This window comes from Sceloporus undulatus, chromosome 1 (genome assembly GCF_019175285.1).
Source record: "Sceloporus undulatus isolate JIND9_A2432 ecotype Alabama chromosome 1, SceUnd_v1.1, whole genome shotgun sequence".
Taxonomy (NCBI): Eukaryota; Metazoa; Chordata; class Lepidosauria; order Squamata; family Phrynosomatidae; genus Sceloporus; species Sceloporus undulatus.
Genome location: NC_056522.1, coordinates 53,717,329 through 53,724,086, shown reverse-complemented (window position 1 = coordinate 53,724,086; position 6,758 = coordinate 53,717,329). Strand labels below are relative to the sequence as shown.

The 6,758-nt window shown below is 40.0% G+C and overlaps 1 protein-coding gene and 1 long non-coding RNA gene across 2 annotated transcripts in view; one reads left to right on the top strand and one right to left on the bottom strand.

Moving 5' to 3' along the window:
- Positions 1-6,758, top strand: part of ZFAND3 (zinc finger AN1-type containing 3) — a 186,054-nt gene that overhangs the window by 97,825 nt on the left and 81,471 nt on the right. The window lies entirely within an intron of this gene.
- LOC121937441 overlaps positions 1-6,758 on the bottom strand; it is a 16,731-nt gene that overhangs the window by 7,422 nt on the left and 2,551 nt on the right. Inside the window, exon 2 of the long non-coding RNA XR_006105141.1 lies at positions 971-1,010. This is a non-coding gene — a long non-coding RNA (uncharacterized LOC121937441). The remainder of the gene's footprint in view (positions 1-970; positions 1,011-6,758) is intronic.

Genomic DNA, 6,758 nt, shown 5'->3' with positions numbered 1-6,758 from the left:
TTACGAATTTAATTCGTTCCGCGGCGCCGTTCGTAACCCGAAAGATTTCGCAACCCGAAACCGCTAGCGCTGGAAAGCCGCGGCTTTTAAATTTTGTGCCAAAAAGCGCCGAAACACACCAAAAAAAATTTCGTAACCCGAAAAATCTTTCGTTACCCGGAACAGTTTTTTCCAAGCTAACTTTTTCGTACCCCGGAAATTTCGTAACACAATCAATTCGTATCCCGGGGTACCACTGTATATGCATTTATGTAAAAAAATAAATTTCTGCTGGTATTTCTGTGAACTTTTCTCTTCACTCTGGTTGTTCTTTCCTGTGTTCAGAAAATGGTGAAATGTCAATGAGACCAGCTGGAGCATATCATATTATGTAGAACCCATCTTGACCAAACTATCTTGTGATTTGATCTAACAGTTTGCTGAACACAGACAAGAATGTGAAGAAGTTCATGAATTATTTTTTTAAATTTTATTTATTTATATATGCTCCATCCTTCAGCCAAAACGGTTCCCAGAGCAGTTTACAAATCACTGATTTAACAGTTCTCTACCCTCAGGTTTACAGGATTTATCATAAATAAGACATGACACACAAGGAAAAGATTTGACATGGAGGTGATAAAGTTCAGCAGAAATTGGCTGATCTTCCTTCCTTCATAGGTTACAGGGTGACACTTAGAATGGAAGGAGGGTGTCTTACTAGCCACTGGAGCCACAATAGGATATTATTGAAGGAAATATGCTATATTCTTCAACAAAATGTTAACAATTTTGATATTAAACCATACCATTAGCTGTGAAAATAAGCCACAATTGCAAATTCCTACAACTGTTTTCACAGTTAATGATATATGTTGAGTGGTCAAGTTGCTTACAGTGGGATTTCAGTAAGGTCCCCTTGAGTTACTTCTTGCCTAATAAACACATCTGTGAATTAAATTCCACTAAAGTATATAGTAATAACACTAACCAGTTTATGTAAAATCTCCTTTGCCGACTCCATGTAGTCCCTATATTGAGAGAAAGGATACACATAAAAAGCCAGAAATCATGTACCTCACCTCCATAAGAGTATTTATAAAATATTTTAATTTACTTGTTAAAAAGTATATTATGAAGCTGCACTAGTGTTCGGGAGAGTGACACTAATTGTCCATTGTTCACTCAATCATTCATTAATTTAAGAATTGTTTTTACTGGTGATTTTAGATTCTAGTTCCTGCTGAGGCCTAAAGAACCCTTAAGGCACCAGGTTCTGTCTGATCTTGGAAGCTAAGCAGGATCAGCTCTGGTAATGACTTGGATGGGAGACTGCCATTTCAGAGGAAGGAACTGGCAAAATCACTTCTGAATATTCCTTGCTTAACAGAACCCTATACAGTTCATAGGGACTCCATAAGTTGAAGTGATACTTGAAGGCACACACAAAAACAGATACACCTTTCCCTTCTAAACAGTGTACTTTGAAATCCAAACATTAAGATTGTTCAAATTATTGAATATATACTGTGGTTCTGTTCTACTTATAAGTGAGTGGCTAATTATAATTGTTCTCCATACTGTTGGAGCATTTATTAAATGTTGCTGTCACTAATAATAAATGCTAGATTGGCACTGTGATTGAAATTTAGATTGTGGTCATAAACAAATAATTTAAATAATATACTTATGGAAGTGTAGCTAAAGAAAGTATGAGTTTGTAGAATTCCCTGATCTCAAGGAAATTTCCTGTAAGCTAAAGCTTTAATATACTTTATCCAGAAAACTTATAGAACTGTGTAAAAATGCTTGCTTTGAAAAGTGTACATAGCTACAGGAGTAATTAGTACTTGTGAAATTATTGACTACTGTCTCCTGAAAGAGAATGCGGGAAGTGTATCTTCCAATTTCTCTCCATCCCTTCTTTCCCACTCTGTCCCATTATAGGGTTTCATACTGTCCAGTTTGCTAAGGTTCTCCATGTTAAATGAGCTTTGTAGCAGTAAGTTAATTTTCTGCCAGTATTGCTTCAGGCTGATGACTGGGTGTTTGTGTATCTATTAAGGATGCTGCCAGGGCATGTCCACCATTTTCTACCTCTTCCATTAAATGGCTGTCACCAGCTTTACAGTACTGCTCTTTACCCTGCACTAATTGAAGAAAGCTGGCTGGATTGATGAAAAACCTCCATAAAAAAGAGGAAGATCTTGTTCAGAGATCATGAAAAGTAAATAGAAATGCCATGAGCAGTTAGATCAGATTTTTGCATATAGTCACAGTATGATTCACACGATGATGATATAATTTCTTTCTAAGTTCTTACTTTACAGAGCTAATCTATTCACCATCACTACTACTTCCATATACCAAATGAATTTTTTATAGATCGATATAACTACATATTGGTTAAAGATTGGTAAGGCAGCTTAGTAAAAGTTTTACATACTCTGCTATTTTTACCTGTGATTTGAAACTGAAATAAGTTGAAATTGCATGGAGTATTAGTATAGTTAGATAAACAACATGGAGAAAATTATACACAGACACACATTCGGTCCGCCATATCCACAGATTTTGCATCCAAGGATTCAACCATTCACAACTTGAAAATAATTTTTTTTAAAAAAATCCAAAAAGGAAACTTTTGTTATGCCATTTTATATAAGTGACACCATTTACACCATTTTATATAATGGGACTTTAGCATCCACAGATTTTGGTATCCAAAAAGGGATTCCCAGCAGATACCAAGTACCCATTGTATACACACAAAGCACACAAACACAATCTGCTGTTATAGGGCTTCTGTGGAAAGGCTCCTACCCCTGAATACAGTAATCATTAACAATAATAATAGTATTTTATAAATAAAATCTACACATATAAATGTGAGAGAATTATGTCTAGGTAGCTCTTCCAGACCAGAGACAAGTCTTGTATGAACTGGGAATGTGTGGTTAAGCAGAGACCTCTTGATCTAATTAAGTCTTATATGAAGGAAGAAACAAAGGAGCTTCATTTGTGAACCAAAGACCTGTTGTATCTTTGAGCCGGAGTCATAATTAGCACTTAGTCTACAGCTTTTCTGTCTTTTTTGCCACACTCAATTTATTCTTCAGTACTAATTCTTGCACCTAAAGCATTATATATAGAGGCTGGATGTCAGTTGTCTGAAAATTCTGTTGTGCTATTTCAGTATTTTTAAAGTTCTCCTGAGGAGAGGATAGTGCTGTTATTAGAGCACTGAGCAAACCTGTGAAACCTGAGCAAACTTGTGAAATGCCCCTACTGCAGTCTGCATTGCTTAGCCTTTCCCTTCCTCAGTGGCTAGACCAGGATAAGCTAGCATTCTGCCTCAGTGGCACTTAGCATATAATGTAACATGAAGCATGGTCAGTATAAAAGTTCCTTAGTCTCCATCACACTCCTGACTTGTCACAGATGTTAAGCATTTGGATATTTCTAAGTTCTTCCAACTGATGGCCAAAGTAAATGTTCAGCAATATGAGCCATAGTTAAGAAATGGCAAAATTTACTCTAAGATGTCTCTGTGGGGTCGTCCACACAGGCCAAAAGAAGCGCCTTGCTGTGGCCTCATGTTGTCTAGTTCAGATGATACAGGCCAAAAACCCCAGGGCCTGATGCTGCCAGACCAGACACAGATTCAGAGGATCCAGCCCTGTCCCAGGATAAACAGCCTTTTAGCCCAGGCAAAATAGTCCTGGTTTTGCATGGTGTTTCCCAGAAACTTTGCAGCAAAAACTGTTTACACACACCCCTGTACTCCTTAACTTACTGTGCTGTCACTTTCATTCAGAACCTCTCATTGCTGCATCTGACATGGAAATGGGGCACCTGGCTGTAACCATGTGGCCAAGTGTTCTGTTTCTGCATCAGACACGGTGACAAGGGACTTCTGGTTCAGCAAGGCAAGGAGTGTGCACCAGTACTGCATTCTGGGTTGGCACAGAGATGACTGTGTAAACACCTGTGTGTCCCCCACATTGATCCAGGTGGGCGCCAGGGCCAGGATAACATGGGCTGAACCAAAAAAGCTTCATAAATTATCTTAGTAGAAACTTCCCTTGGGACACTGAATGGGTCATAAACTGTAATTCAGATTAAACAAAGATATGTAGATATAAAAACCTTGATATTGTTGATATTGTAAAGATTGTTGATTTTTGTGGCTCATTCTTCCTGCTATAAATGCCCAGAGATTAAAGCAGGAGGGACCAACTGTGGCCTTCCAAATGTTACTGCACTGTAATGATCAACTGTTGTTGTTGTTAACATTTATTTATAGAGCACTGTAAAGTTTGCACAGCGCTTTACAGAGTAAAGGCCAAATAAAATAAGAGGGAAAAAGAATAAAAACTTGCCAAGCAGTGTACAATCGAAAACAACAACATTACATGATTAAAATATCTCTAAAATAATACTAACTAGTATACAATAAATATAAAGTAAGCAGCAGATTAACAACCAGTAATTTGGAATCCCTTCCTGAACAAGTGTGTCTTCAATTCAGCCTTAAAATTAGCCAAGGAAGTAATAGTTCTTAATTGTGTGGAGGGGAGATTCCAGGCAGGAGGAACAGCACAGGAGAAGAGGCAGATTCGAGCAGGGGAAGAGACTCTTGACTGGGTCAGGAGACCGGTGTCTTAAGGTCTCAATGCGCATGGAGGGCAGTAAGGAGAGATGAGTGCTGACAAATGAGAGGGAGCCAAGCCAGGAAGGGCTTTAAAAGTTAGGAGAAGAATTTTATATCAGATTCTGAAAGGAATGGAGAGTACAGTTGAGTGCTGTAGACACTAAAGCTATAGCCACTGGTAAGCAACTGGTGGAATTGCAGGCCAGAAGCTGTAGGGCTGCATTTTGCCCAGAGGAAAATTAAATGAAGAACTGATCTAACATGTGTCCTCAGATTTTATGTCTCTGAAAATTCCTTGTCTAATCTTTCTCTGAATTACTGAATGAAGTTTTAATTATTTAATTTACAGAAATACAGTACCATGTAATTGAACATCATGTTACTCTTAAAACAAATTTATTTTTCTACCACTTCTTCTTTCCACCTGCAACTCACCCTCCATTTGCCACATATCTCATTGTTTCAGCAGGCCTGCCATATACCACAAGCATGGCAGTCATCACAAGGGCTAGAAAGTTTTGCTTGTGCTTCTTTGGATCCCAGCTGCTATCCGCATTCTTTGCTAAATCACTTTGGTAAAGAAGAAGATGCCTTCCAAGAAAAGTCTCTTTCCTCCTCTCTTCTTCTTGGTTTTTTCCGTATCATCCCCTCACTTTGGAAAAAACCCACAAAGCTAGGCTGTGCATCTGATATAATTTCCAGTACAGTAGAGTCTCAATTATCCGACATAAACGGGCCGGCTGATAGTCGGATAACCAAAAATGTTGAATAATCCAGAGGGTCCAAGAAATTGTCTCCAATGATGGCACGCATTATCCCGTGCCGCCATTGGGGACAAAAGTCCCTTGCCTCCCTTCCTCCTTCTTTTTTCCTTCCTTCCTTCCCCCTTCCCTCCCTCCCCCATTCCCTCCCCGTCTCCTTCCCTCCCTCCTTCCCTGCTTACCCCCTGAGCTCTGCTTCCTCCACTGCGGTTTCTGCCCCGGCATGGCTGCAGGGGGCGGAGCCATCCGGGCTAGGAAAGAGACGAGGTTCCAAGCTGCGAAGAACAGGATTGGGCGCTTGGCCCAAGCCTTTCCTCCGCAACTTGGATTTCCTCAGCCTGAAGGGAGTCCGCAGACTCCATTCGGGCTGAGGAAAACCAAGCTGCCGCGCCATTATCCAATGTCCCATGCTTCTTCATGAGCGTGCTACACACACATTCACAATGAAGCATGGGACGTCAGATAATCTGGAACATTGGATGACCAAAGGACAGATAATCAAGACTCTACTGTGTTCGCAGTCTGGGGGGTGCTCCTAGATCTGTCACTTCACATGAGAAATCAGGTGAATGCGGTGATCAGGAGCGCTTGTTATCAGCTTTGGCTGATACGCCAGCTGCACCCTTTCCTGGAAGTAAAGGACCTAGAAACTGTTGTACATTCACTGGTAACTTCACAACTTGATTTCTGTAATGCGCTCTACTTGGGGCTACCCTTGTGCCTAGTCCGGAAACTTCAACTAGTACAAAATATGGCAGCCAGGCTGGTCGCTGGAAAAAGTAGGAGTGACTGAAAAACACCCATCTTAAAATCTCTTCACTGGCTGCCTATTAGTTTCCGGGCACAGTACAAGGTGTTGGTTATAACCTTTAAAGCTCTACATGGCTTGGGTCCAACCTATTTGAGGGATCGCCTGCTTCCATATAATCCGCCCCGCACCCTCAGGTCCTCTGGGAGGAATCTATTGCAGCCTTTAGAAACCAGACTAACCTCCCAGAAGGCCTTCTCTGCAATTGCTCCCAAACTATGGAACGGTCTGCCAGACGAGATCTGTCAAATTAAGACAGATCTCTTCCGGCAGGCCTTTCCTGAATAAAAGTGCCCAGCCACAGAATGACTTCCCCCCACATCATGTATTAGCCCACCGCTCTGTCCTCGCTGTATTTTTATTGTGTTTTTAATAGATGTTTTAATTATAACTTGTTTAATCCTGTTTTAAGTGGGGGGAATTTGGGACATAAATTTGTAAATGTGGATTTTAACATGTTGTAGCCGCTTTAATTGTCTTGTCACAGAAAAGTGGGATATAAATATTATTATTATTATTATTATTATTATTATTATTATTATTATTATTATTATTA